Source organism: Cibotium barometz, chromosome 49 (assembly GCF_041138505.1).
Source record: "Cibotium barometz isolate CiBa-2024 chromosome 49, ASM4113850v1, whole genome shotgun sequence".
Classification (NCBI taxonomy): domain Eukaryota; kingdom Viridiplantae; phylum Streptophyta; class Polypodiopsida; order Cyatheales; family Cibotiaceae; genus Cibotium; species Cibotium barometz.
In genome coordinates, this window is record NC_141094.1 from 45768644 (window position 1) to 45782720 (window position 14077).

Consider the following 14077-nt stretch of genomic DNA (forward strand, 5'->3'; position numbering starts at 1 on the left):
CATCCTCCTCTGCTTCCTCAAAAAATACTTGCGTAATTCCCAAGTTGGCTTCTCGTTGTCGCCTAGCACGCTGTTGACGTTCTTTGGCTTCGATTCTCGCTTGTATCTTTTTAAGCTCAGCCTGTTCTTTAGCTGCCTTCTTTTGATGGATTGCATGTAACTCCTCTTGGCTCAGGGGGTCATAGTATCTTTTGAATTTACTCCCATTAAGGAATCCAATGGTTTCAACTCCGTTGAGAGTCTCCACTCTGATGGTACCTTGCGGGGTAATTTCACATACTCTATACGGTCCCTTACCAGCATATTTGAGCTTCTTCTTTTCGTTTCGTACTCCATACATCAGGACTTTATCCCCAACCTTGATGTCCTTGTCCTTGAGGTGGCGATCAAACCATTTTTTCCTTCTATCCTTCTCCACAAGGGCATTGTATACAGCCAATTGTCTTTCTTCGTTTAGCCGCTCAAGGATATATAGACGCTCTACTAAGGGATTACCATCCCAACCCTCTTGAGTAGCAACACGAAGACTAGGAATGACAAATTCCCACGGCATGACTGCTCTTGGCCATATACCATTTTGAATGGTGTGCAATTAATAGCCACTTTGTACGCAATACGATAGGCCCATAAAGCTGTTGTAAGCTTTAGATCCCAATCCGTGCGATGAGCTTCAACTGTCTTTGTTAAAACAGAGATTAAAGTCTTGTTGGTACTCTCGGCTTAGCCATTCACTTGCGGATAATAAGGAGTAGATTTATGATGGGATATCATGAAATTTGTTGTGAGCTCCTTAATCACTTCATTTATAAAATGCATACCATTGTCGCTCACAAGTTCAAAAGGACAACCGAAGCGTGTGATTATATTTTCAAAGAGGAACTTGGCTGTTGTCCTCGCATCTGCCTTACGTGTCGCGTTCGCTTCAGCCCATTTGGTCATATAGTCAGTGGCCACAATAATATAGCGAGATTGTGTGTTTCGGGCCGCTGGGCTAATTGGACCTACAAAGTCTAAACCCCACTTTTCAAATGGTTGGTTTACCTTGATTGGATGTAGGGGCATCTGATCTTTCCGTTGGGGTTTCTTGTATTGTTGGCATTCATCGTCGCAACCCTTCACAAAGAGTGATGCATCTTGGAACATAGTGGGCCACCAATACCCTGATTGTAAGATCTTTCGCGCAGTTAAGTCTCCTGAGAAGTGACCACCGGCTACGCCCATATGTGCCCCTTGCAAAATGTATAGATATTCATCCTCTCGGGCACAACGCCTAAGAACGTCATCCTTTCCTCTTTTATAAAGAGTCCCGACTATCAGGCAATAGGGTTCGCATTCTTTGATTAGCTTTCGAGCTAGATCTTTACGAAGCTCCTTGGGTGGAAAGCCATTAACCAAAAAGTTAACAATCTTCTCACTCCATTCAGGCATTGTCTCCACCATGAACAGGGAAGTGTCCGGTAAGTCATCATCAACCCCCGTAGGAGCCTCACCATTAGGTATGCGAGACAAATGATCAGCCATGACATGTTTTTTGCCAGGTCTCACAACAACAGTGAAATCAAACTCAAGAAGAATCAATAGCCATCGTGTGATTCTTCCTGTGGAGCATGGTTTGTTTACCAGATACAACAATGCTTGATGATCCACATAGAAAACAAACTTGGTGGCAAGGAGGTAATAACGAAATTTCCTTACTGCATATATCATTGCCAACCCTTCTCGCTCCGTAGTGGTATAGTTCATCTCAGCATCGTTCAACTGGCGACTGGCAAAGCTAATGGGGTAGTCTAGCTTGTGTTCTCCAGGTTGAGTCAACACACACCCAATAGCAAAGTTTGATGCATCAATATGCACATGGAAGAGTAAATCCCAGTTAGGCATTCTCAAGATTGGAGCACTCGCCAAGGCCTTCTTTAATAGCTCATAGGCACGGTCACATTCTTCGGTCCAAATAAACTCGATGAGAAGCTTATACAATGGTCGAGCTATCTCGGCGAAGAAGAGAATAAACCTTCGATAATAACCAACGTGGCCCATAAAGCGTTGGACTCCCTTGTAGTTGGTGGGTGGTGGCAGTTCCAGAATGACCTTGATTTTACTCTCGTCCGTGGAAATCCCATTTTTGGACACTATATGCCCTAAGATAACTCCGTGTTTAACCCAGAATTGGCATTTAAAAGGATTCAAGGAGATGCGATATAATCTACACCTTTCAAATATTTTTTGGAAACACATCAAGTGCTCGTCCCAAGAGGAATGAACACAAAGATCATCTAAGAAAGCTTCACAGAAGTCCCTTAGATATTCCTTAAAAGCTGTGTTTATCAATCGTTGGAATGTCGCAGGTGCATTGGTCAAGCCAAAGGCCATGACGCGAAAGGTAGGGACGTTGCTGGACTGGTTTAGCAGTGCTAATCATTGGAATCGTGTGTTGCACCACCGAGGGTGGAACACTCTTCATATCATGATATGTCCAAGCAAATATGTCCTTGAATTCTTTAAGAAGCTTCGTAAGTGCAGCTTCTTCCACCTTGGTGAGGTCTTGAGCAATAAAAACTGGTTTAGACTCCTCACCCGGATCTGCTAAGTCTATCTCCTTAACTACCGCAGGGCCATCGTAGACACCGCTACTCCCATTGGTAGGCGTTCGTTGGGCTTTTGTGTAGACCACTTTACGTTCCCCTATGGTGAATGATTTGAAATGCTCGGGTGCAGGGTGTAAGTCTACCGGTTCTTGTTGTGCCAGGCTTTTTTCTTTCAATTCCGCCTCCTTTTGTTGTTGAGCTAACTCTTGGTTTTGTCGCCTTCTTGCAGTACGACTTAGTTTCGGCTTCTCTTCGATCTCTAATTGGGCGACGTCATGAGGTTGCGGAATACACCACATGACACTTTGGAGGTATTGTCCCCAATTATCCACTAACTTCCGATGAGCATCAATGGCTCCTACATAACTAAGCCATTCTGCAGTGGATCTTTCCTTGTTTATTGCAGTGCGTACATTGGCTCGATAGCGTTGACGCTTATGTCTCGTTTTCTTCTTACCAAGTTTTTGATTTTTGTTTCTATCAGATTCGGACTCACTTGGTCGATCTTCACTTTCGGATGAACTGCAGGAGGTCACTGTCCTAGGCCTTGAGCACCCTGCTTCCACATTTGGGTGAATATTTGATTCATCCCCCCCATCAGGCTCAGAGTTAGTTTCTTCTTGAGATTCATACTCAGAGTTGCATTGGTCAGAGTCTTCGCTACTTTCAGTGCCAGTGGAGTTTGCCACTTTCTCGCCATCAGGAGTCAAGTGCATAACACCTATCATGTTTATTGGCACTAATGGTGGCATATCTTGCCCCTCAGGTGTTACCCAAATTGTGCCTCTATTTCCCCATGTGTCTATGGTTGCCGCTAGGTGTACCCAATCCACGTTATCCGACTCAGTCATACCCGGTAAGACATCCATATAAGGAGAATCTTTCCCATCATCAGTCTCTTTTTTGCATGTATAGCAATACCTTAATGGGGCGGAGTGAATAGTGGTATCCGATCGATTATCAATGATAACCTTGCTTCCTAAAGGATGTGCACGACCATTCTCAAGATCAACTCGAATGACAGAGTCCTGGAATTGTAGATAGACATGGTTTTTCGACCAGTCACGCACCATTTGTGCTTCCCTCATGAAAGGACGTCCTAAGATCATTTGATATGACATAGGATGCTTGGAGAAATCCATTACAATGAAGGTATGTCGTACCTTGTATCCCAGAACCTTGATCTTAAGTTCCCTTAACATTCCAATAGGTTTAGCAATAGTTCCGTTTGCCATCTTAACCACTATATTTGTGACTTCGAGGTGAGGTCTCCCCATAGATTCCCAACAGTTTTTAGTCACAATGCTCACGCCAGCACCACCATCAAGGATTCCCTTTAGAGTTAATCCCTTGGTAGTAATGGGGAGGGTGGCATTAGATTCGTCCCCTTCAAATTACTGTCCCAACTTGTTAACAGGTATTTCCACGACCGAGTTTTCAGCTAGGTTGGGTTGTAGATCCCAATGTTCCTCCTCATCTTGAAGCGTGTCGGGTCTATCCATATTTGCAAATTGTGGTAGCCCCGCCTTTAGTTCTCCATTGAGAAATGCCTGAAGAGCTAAGAATAGCTCAGGATCTTCGTATAATTTGGATATGATCGTGGTCCTGATTTCAGAGGACATGAAATCCATTAGCTTGGACACATTCAACGGTACTTTTCGAGATATCGCCCCTTGACTAGGGACTGGTGAAGATGGAATTACTTCCTCTTCGATGGGGTCAAGCATTCCCTCACTAAACATTCTTTCAAGCAAAAAGGGTGTTTGCCCACTTCCAGATGTCCTATCCTCACTTTCTTCCCGAATGATACTAGGAATAGCTAACGGTTTATGGTTCCTGTGAGGCTGAACTTGCGTAGGAAACACTGTCTCTGGAATTTTAATTTTTCTCGGGTTTGGCTCCAGTTCTCTTTGTGTTTCTTCCACCAAACCCCTTAAGTGTTGCACTTGTTCAATCTCCTCAACTGGGTTTGGGTAAGTTCCAATCTTTTTCTTAAGGGTTTTTGGCCTACAAGGCTTGTCTTGGGGAGTCTCAGTCAGTTTGGGTGGTCGAGAGGGCATTAACCGACTTGGTTGTGGGACCGAGGAAGTTTCTTTCTGTTTCCCCTTATTTATGTACTCGCTTGATTCTCCCTCGTTGAGCTCCCGAGTGGGGTCCTCCCTTAAGGTAGTGGCTTTGGTCCCCATGGTTTCTATTGAATCAGAATCATCTTCAGGATCATTCATATACACGGGGTCGTCTCCTGTCCCTATCTTGGTCTTTGAACTAGGCTGGGAGCTCGTGGCATTAAGCGATCTCTTCCGGCGTGTTTTCTTTTTCTTTGCCTGAGCGATTGATGCAGTATCCCTCTCTTCAAGAATGTAGTTTTGATTTTGAAGCATTGACCTTGTAACTACATTCGCGGGTACAACAGGTGTGGTTCCTCGTGCTTGGTTGGTGACCTCAACCAAATTCAATGGCGTAATCTTGGGTGCATTAGGATTATGTGGACATTGAGCGATCAAATGATCTATGCCACAACGATTACATGTAAGTACTGGCATTCCCGATGTGCTCCCTTGATTTGGTTGCATTTGAGTAGCGACCTTCTGTAGCCTATTAGGGCACTCCGCTACACGATGCGGTCCACCACAATCATAGCATTGAAGAGGTGGTCTCCTCGCCAAGGTATTAAGGTTTTGCCCTCTTGTGGCGAGAGCAGCCGCTTGATATACAGGCTTGACTTGCCCGAAATGATCCTCCATGTAGTACTGGGGAATCATTTCAAACGTATCAATCCCGTATGGAGCAGTGGGATCTATCTCCTCTTCATAATCCCCACACACACTATGTGACTCACAACCCATCTGGTTTATTGGGGTAATCCTTGGATGTGGAGGTTGTGGTCCTAACACTGGCGGTGGTAATGGCACAGACTGGACTACATTCGGATTCCTTGGAACTATGTGCTGTGACGGTTGCTCGACAGGCTGTGCAGGCATTAGCGCGGGTACTTGAGGTGTGTTTGACCAGGCTAGTGGTGCCTGATTTGCCAACATTCGCTTAAGTACTAGGCAATCTTTAGATTGATGGCCGTACTTACCACATGCATTGCAATTCCCATTGAATTTGACTCTGAATGTGGGACATTCACTCGTGCTATGTGGTCCTAAGCACACCGAACACCATTGTTGCTCTCTTCTTGGGTACATATGGCTATTCTGAGGAGCTCGATTACCCCTAAAGTATTCTTGGAGAGCCTTAGTAAGGTCGGTCACAGACATTTCGGATATCTTGGGCTCCTTGGCAATAGGTTTTACTGTCATTGGCTCGTGCCCAGATACTTGCGAACTAACGGATTTTGTTTCTGAAGACACCTTTTTACCTGCAATCATCAAGTTGTCTTCTAACTGGATTGCATTGGCAGTGACTGCTTTCCACGTTGTAAGACCTCTAATGACTAGGCCATTGTAAATGTCCTCGTGGCGCAATCCTCGGATGAATCTATCGAGCAGTTGGTTATTATTGAAGCGCTCATCGGGAGTGCAGCGAGAATTTAGATGCTTCAATCGACTTATAAAGTCTCTCACTGACTCCCCTTCCTCGCGTTTAGCTTTTTGGAGTTGAGATGCTACTCCCCAAAGCACACCCTCACGTATGTATTCTTTCAAGAACAATCTCTTGAGAGTGGGGTAGTGAGTGCGCTCTTCAACCCTTAAGGTTCGATACCAATCTCCGGCCTTCCCACTCAAGGTTAAGCCTAAGGCTTTACACTTATGCAGCTCATTGTGCTCTTCCAAGGAATCACACATGTGTTCAAAGACTTCAATGTGCTTCCTAACATCCTTGTTACCACTGAAGTTTTGAGTGAGCTTAGCCACTTGTACTGCCTTGCTTCTAGGTTCTCTCTCAGGCATGCCCCGCATGTTTTCCGCAATAGATCGTCCGATCGTCTGAGCAAATGCTGCGAGATCACCTAGGTGAGCAGGCATAGCTGGTGGAGGCACTTCTGGGATAGCCTGGCTAATAGGAGTTGGCATTGGTCTGAGTATGTTGGCAAATGACGTAGGATATGACATGTGACTAGGCCTAGCTCCTAATGGTTATGATAAAGCGGTCGTGGAGCATACGCCATTGGCATACTAAGAGGCGTAGGAGCTACATGAGCATGAGTAGCGATAGGTACATATGGTTGATAAACACTGGCACGCACTGTTGTATGTACTGTTCCACTAGGTAGCGGCGTCGTACTAACTACAGCGGTAACAGGTGCACTTTTCGTTATGCTCATCATTGGGGTAGGCATTGTGGATTCCTTAATGGAAAGTTGAGCCAAGGTTGGAAAGCTAAAGTTACTGCTCGTGGGCTCAACCTGCATTGAGACTCCAGGCGAAACAACATACGAAGGGTCTATGGGACTCACCGAGGGAGTCTCCAATTGTGATACGGTTGGTTGTTTGGCCTTGCCCGTATCCAAAAATCTCATAGGGCCAGTGGAAACTAGGTTCACTCCCCTATTTTGCCTCTCAAATTGGATAATTCTATGAATAACCTCACATATCATGTGTTGTTGCTCCTCTAGATTAGTGGCGCTAGATGTAGATCGTAGGACTTCTAACCAACCTACATGGTATGTGTAACCCGTGTATAGGTCAGTTAGAGTCTCTGTGTGTAGATCATATTTCCAATTTTCATTGAGAAATATCCCATCCAGACTTGGTGTGCCAAACGGTTCTCTTGAAGTGGACGCAATGTCACTTCTTATGGATTGGCTTCTAGGGACCTCTACTTTAGGAAGAGCATCGGAATGTGGTAGCTCAGTAGGGCCCTCATTAAACGAAGTGGGTAGAATATCCACATGGACACTCTTTGGGAGGGTAGGGTCTACATGAGATGTGAATGGCGAATCCACTACCCCTCCTTCTTCATTTACTTCGCTTGTCGCATGTTCAGAGCGTGTAGCTCTACTAAAGGTCTCTATTAGACGACTAAACATGCTAGATCCGGGTTGTGGGGCCCACACTGGCATGTTTTGGCTTGTCTCCTCAGGGTTCTTGGTAGGGTGTCCTTCCATGGCTTCTGAGTCAGAGGACGAGTCACTAGCCGCTATTCATGGATCTTGGGTTGCACTCCCTTGGGTTCCAGCCGAAGGCCAAGATGCCAACGTGGAGGGATGGTGTGAGCCTGCGTAAACTAAAATGCTTTCTAGTGGCTCAGACTCTAGCACCCGACCAGAGCGTAGATGCATGTGACGTGGGTACCCTACGTGCGTTGGTAACTACCCTTGAAGCCCACACAAGTGGTTTCTTGGGTATTTCACACCCCGTTTTTACTTATTTTTAGATTGTTTTTAACTCGTTTTTGACCCCCTTACTTACGGTCGAACTTGGACTAGGGCGTGTGATAGCTCGAAACGAGCGTATCATTCAAAGGGTCCTAGCGTGCTTTACAGCACCGTGTATGCCTATCTAGAGCTCCTGTAGTCCTCAAAACAGTCCGTTTCCCTTGGGGGAAAGGGGCGAAAGCCTATTTGCTTGTGGAGGAAAGGGTGAGGGCTTTATCCCACATGCTCACTTTACTCCTTGGGGAGTGGGCTACATATAAGGCACAACTTCCCATAAGCTCTCACTTGAAAGAAAGCTATGGAGGCTCACTCTCCTATATATATATATCTAAAGACCGAGACCGAGGCCGGGGCCGTGGGTCAATTGGGGGTTTTCTCTTTTCAAAATTTTTTTCTCCAATTAAAAAATCTTTCCTCTTCACACGTTTGGTTTTTCCTTTTTTTAAAAAAATTAATTTTAATTTTTTATTTTTTTATTTTTTTTGAAATTAAATTTTTTTTAACGGATAAGTTTTCTAGGGTTTCTTTCTAGGGTTCAGCCTTGGCCGCGGCGCCGTTCACGCACAGCACAGGTCTGGGGATTCAGAAATCTCCCCTCGCACGCAGAAAACCAGATACCAGAACGCACGCCCACACGCGGAGCGGAAAAATAACAAAAGAAACAGAAATACAGAAATACAGATTGCAGAAATAGATTGCAAAACACGAAAACACCTCAACAACAAACACACAGTCACTTTCCTACAGTGTAAATAAACTTCACACAGCAGCCCGAGCTGCAAACTGGAGCTTGGTGCAGGGCATCTCCCCGGCAGCGGCGCCAAAAATGTGCGCTTTTGCCGCACAGGTCGTAGCTGGGGACTTGCCAGACACCATATGCGAGCCACGAATGGCTGCAAGCATACAACCAGGGAAGGAAGCTCAAACAGAATGCAAAGGGTGTGTCACTCACCGCTCAACCGCCGCCTTGAAGGATTCCCGCGTCGCAGTGAAGAAGGAACTCCCGTCGCCGCTCTACCGCCGTGCCGCTACACAGTGCTCGATCGCTCTCTCACTCTCTCTCTCTCTCTCTCACACACGCAGGAGAAGGAAACCAAGGAGATAAGGCAAGAGCACTCTTGTATTCACAACACATGAGAATGAGGATTTTAGGGTTACATCTGACTCTTATAGGTGACTTGGCCGTTCACACTTGGGCGCCCATACATGGCCGGCCGATCCCAACCCTTATCCTAGTGATATTCAAGGTGCGCCTCTCATCGGCGATCACCCAATCTCTTTATCCTTTGCATATGGTGCCGACAAGCCCGGCCCATGACTCAGAATAATTAAACTAATTACATGACGTAAAACATAGTACGTCTCAATGTCCGTCATAGGTTAACAGGACTGCTTCGTCAGTCCTTGCCCATCGTACCGAAAGTGTACCATTTTAACCATACAGAGGCTGGTTCAAGACCTCAGTAGGCTTTGCCGCCGCGAGCGATATCCCTCGACGACTCCCCAACAACTGTTTCAACGAGTCTCTCCTTAGTTAATCACATACCAAATGCTTACTCTAGGGAATCGTTCTCGAGATTTTTGCTTGATTCAGATTCGAGAGATGGGCAACTAGTTTACTGGCTGCTCTTCTCACAATTGTGGTCTAACCAAAATTATTCAGTTAACTTCTAACTTTGATTCCTAAAGATTTTCTTCATATAAAAATCTACTGAAATTCTAACCGTAAGGAAAATTCTAACTATATGAAATTCATTCCTTCCTAACTACAATACATTAAGAAATAGTTCTATACGAGAATATCGGGATTTTATAAAAATACTCTTCTTCCATTAATCCAATTTTGGGTATATATCAATTTGGTGATTTATCCACATAAAAATCTAAGAATATGCTTTTCACCAATTTAATTATCAACATTAAAATACCCTAATTTTCTAGATGGAATTATGGTAAAAATTCCTCTTTTGTCATCAAAGTTAATTTAAACCTTTTTCTACTTAAAATACTATAAAAATTCATCTTTTTAATTAAACACAAATATCCATTTTTTTGAATATGCCAAAAATTTCTCTTTTTGCATTTAAATGATTGAATTTCAAATGTCATGGGAATTCCTCTTTTATCATTTAAAAATTCTTATGCATAAAATAAATTTATCAAAAATTTATCTTTTAAATTAAATGAAAATATCCATTATTTTGAATATGTCAAAAATTCTTCTTTTTACATTTAAATGATTGAATTCCAAATGTCATGAGAATTCCTCTTTTATCATTTAAAAATTCTAATGCATAAAATAAATTGATCAAAAATTCTTCTTTTTTTAAATTAAATAATTATGCATAAATACAAATAAAGTATTCTTTCCTAAATATGATCAAAATCATTCTTTTTGCTTTACATTTCTAAACCTACAATATGGTAGGAGTTCCTCTTTTAGTATTATGCATAAAAATAAGATATGTATTTTTTTTTAAAAAATTTACCATAGCTTCACTGCTATTACTGATAATTTTCAATTTTCCTAAAAGAATAAAACCTTGTAATGAAAATATGATAGAAGATCAACTTTTAAGCTTAAATCTAAACTATGAATTTAAATCATAATTTTAACTATAATCATAAACTTAATTATGATTATTCCACTAAATTAAGCTAATTCCATTATTCCTCTTTTTTCAATTTGATAGGATAATCTATTTCTCATTTAGAATCAATTAAAGTAGTTTTTAACTACTTCTAAATAATCTAAAAGAAAGAACCATTATTTTGTTAACACAAAATCATGAAAATACCATTTTCTTAATCTCTAGCTTGTTAAGCTTAGAGTTTGGTTTTGAAATAAGAAATTATCAATGAGAAGCATTCTTTTGCTAAAAAATTAGCCATAGAAATGACTATTCTTTTTGAGAGAGAGATATACATAAGAAAGCATTCTAAATAAGCATAATGATTAATTTTCTCTTAATTAAACATTACGATTCTTAGGGAAAGCTTGATTTGAATTAAAACAATCAATTAGAAAACATCTCAAGCTTGAGAGGGGTTAAGAAGAGAAGTCATTTGAGGAAATTAACAAAAAACCATAAAAATCCATTCTTACCTCAAGGATTATCTTGATTCTTTCTAGCAGTGAAGCCCCCAACCAATCAATTGGTTAGTAAGAGGAGAAGAGAGCTCCAAGAGTTATTGAAGAGAGAGAGAAGCTCCAAGCTCCCCAAAAGTGTTGGATAGGTGTCATCTCCAGATGGTGTCACGCTAGTGGCACACTCTTTAGCCTCTAGGCATTTTTGGGATTTATAGTATTCATTTTCATTTTTTCCTATTTACACATTTTTGGGTGGAGGAAAGGGTGGAGGAACTTTTCTAGAGATCCGTTCATCTTGTGCCTATATATAAGAGGCATTGTAGTTCATTTCTAATCAAGTTGGCTAGTGGTTCATTGATGAGTTCTTGAGTACATTGTCTTTTCTCTCATCTCTTCTTTCTCACATGGTATCAGAGCAAGGTGGTGGCGCACATAGAGCCTCCTTATCCTTCTTCCTCTCTACCTCTAGTCCTCTTCAACAACCTCGCTTTCAATGGTGTTTTTTCATTTTTTGATTTTCTGCTAAACAAATGCGTTTTTGAGGATTGTGCCTACTGGACCTACTGGAATCATTGTGGTCTACAACTTAGCAGAAGAAAGTTTTCGCAAATTCCTCACTGTTTTTGAGTTATTCTTCGGCAGACTACCTGCATGCAGAATTTCTACTTATGTTTTTTGTACAAGCCCTTACTCATCATCCTTGCACTCATTTAATGATGCAAAAGGCTTCAAACCAGCCCCTTACAATCCTCTACAAGTGTGTTTTTAAAGCACTTCAATCCGAGTCCTACAACTCTACTTGCGGTGAAAACATTGCCAACTAGTTTTCCCTACATGCGGTAGTGTTTTTTGGAGGCTTCTTGTGGAGAGATTTGTAGCCATTTCTTGGCTGTGTTTTCATCAACAACTTCAGCCCTCTTCATGGTGTTTTGAGGTACATATTCATCCTCTTTTCTACACCTTTCTACCGGCGGCTGAAAATTCCAGTTTGCTTCACACTTTGTGTTTGCGTTTTTGTGGACAATCAACTCCTCCATACTCCTTCTACCTAAGGCTACATTCTCAGCCCTCTTTTGGTGGTCTCTACGGAGTCTATTGGTTCATATATCGGCTGCGTTTTTTTGCACTATCTTTGTGCATATTTTAAAGATACTTTCTTGGTGGTTGGACAGCCCATCTATTGGCTGCGTTTTTGGAGGTACGACACTTCTTCCCTTTTGTTTTCCCACCCTTCTCTCCCTATGGGATCTCGGAAGTCCTCTACTCCAAAAGACAAAGGCAAACTTGAAGATACTATGGATCCTACATCTCCTACGAGACGGTTGGACCGGCAACTACAACGGAAGTTGGTGCAATTCCTTCTTCGGTAGGTGCTTCTACTTTCTTTTTTCCGTCATATCCATTACCTTCTACAGATCCTTTCTCTCTTTCTTCTTTGTCCTTTATGCCTTCCTATCCACATACTTCTATGCCCTCTATGGTATATCCCCCTACATCATCTATGCCTTTTATGGCAACTTCATCTACTATGATTCCTCCTTCTACTACTTCCACTACTACTCCACTCCCCACTCAATCGTATCAGCCCTTTAACCCATTCACTCAATCTTTGAGCCTTCCAAGTCTTTCCGATTCACAAAAGCTTATCCCAAACAACTACCACACTTGGTCCTTGTTTATGCAACTTCTTTTGGAAAGCGTCGGGGTGTGGTCTATAATCACTTCTCCTCATATGGTGCCTTCTAAATATCAAACCTATATGGATGCACGGGGCAAAGCTTTACTTGTGCATGGCATGTCTACATCGGTTGTGTCTCAATTTCTTTCTACAAGGAGTACGGCTCAACAATTATGGCATGCTATACAAATGCAATATGGAAGACTTTCAACGGTTAAGATGGCTAAGTTGGAAGAAGATTTGGATAAGCTTTCTATCTCCGAATCTGCCAACATAGTGGAGAAGCTTGGAGAATTCAATCGAATCAAGCGGCAACTTGAAGAGTTTGGTACATTGATAAGCAATCCGGTCCACAAGCTACTTGGTAAATTACCTTCTTCTTTTGAATCGTTCAAAGATAACATCTTTCTTCGAGTTCCTTTCCCTTCCTTTAAAGAGACTATGGGTCTTCTTCATGATAAGTGCCTTACTCGCAAGCAAAACAAAAAGGACTCAGCTTTTGTAAGCCAAGGCAAGGGCAAAGGCAAAGGCAAGGGGAATGATCAACGCAAAGGCTCTAATTCCAATGCTAAAGATTCTTCAACCAAAGGCGACAAGGACAAATCAAAGGATTCTTCCAAGAAGTGCACTTTCTGTGGTCGTAGTGGCCATACGGAGGATCGTTGTTTTGCTAAGAAGGTGGCATCCAAGAAGGTAAAAGCTGAACTTGAATCCAAATCTAAGGGTTCTTCTACATCAACATCTTCTCACGACAAAGACAAAGACAAGAAGGAAGACGGTAACGCCAAGGTTGCATATGTTGCTATGTCTTCTACTTCTTCATGTGACACATCACTTGTGGTAATCAAAGATCTTGATACGCATACTGCGGATGAGTGGATTGCCGACAGTGGTGCTACCTCTCACATGACGAATAGTTCTTCCTTATTGGAAAACCATAAGTCTATCTCTTCATCAATACACATTGGTGATGCTTTGTCTCTCCCTGTGATTGGTATTGGTGATGTTTCTTTTGGAGATGCTATCTTACATGATGTTTTGCATGTGCCTAAGATGTCTGCCAACTTATTTTCTATCTCTAAGGCTACTTCTAAAGGTCTTGGGGTTTACTTTGATTATGAAGTGATTGAAATCATTGATAGACAGTCACTTTCTTGTGTGGCACATGGTTATCAAAATGCTGGGCTTTATCATATAAGCTCTTTTACAGCACAGTTACCACCACATGAGTCTCATCTTCATCAATTATTTGCTTCTCCTAAAGTACTTGTTTCTAATGAAGATAGTGATCTATGGCATTTTCGCTTTGGCCATGTTCCTCTTGCTACTTTGCAACATCTTGTCTCACATGACATGGTTACAGGTCTACCAAAGCTTCAGAAACCTCACAATCACATTTG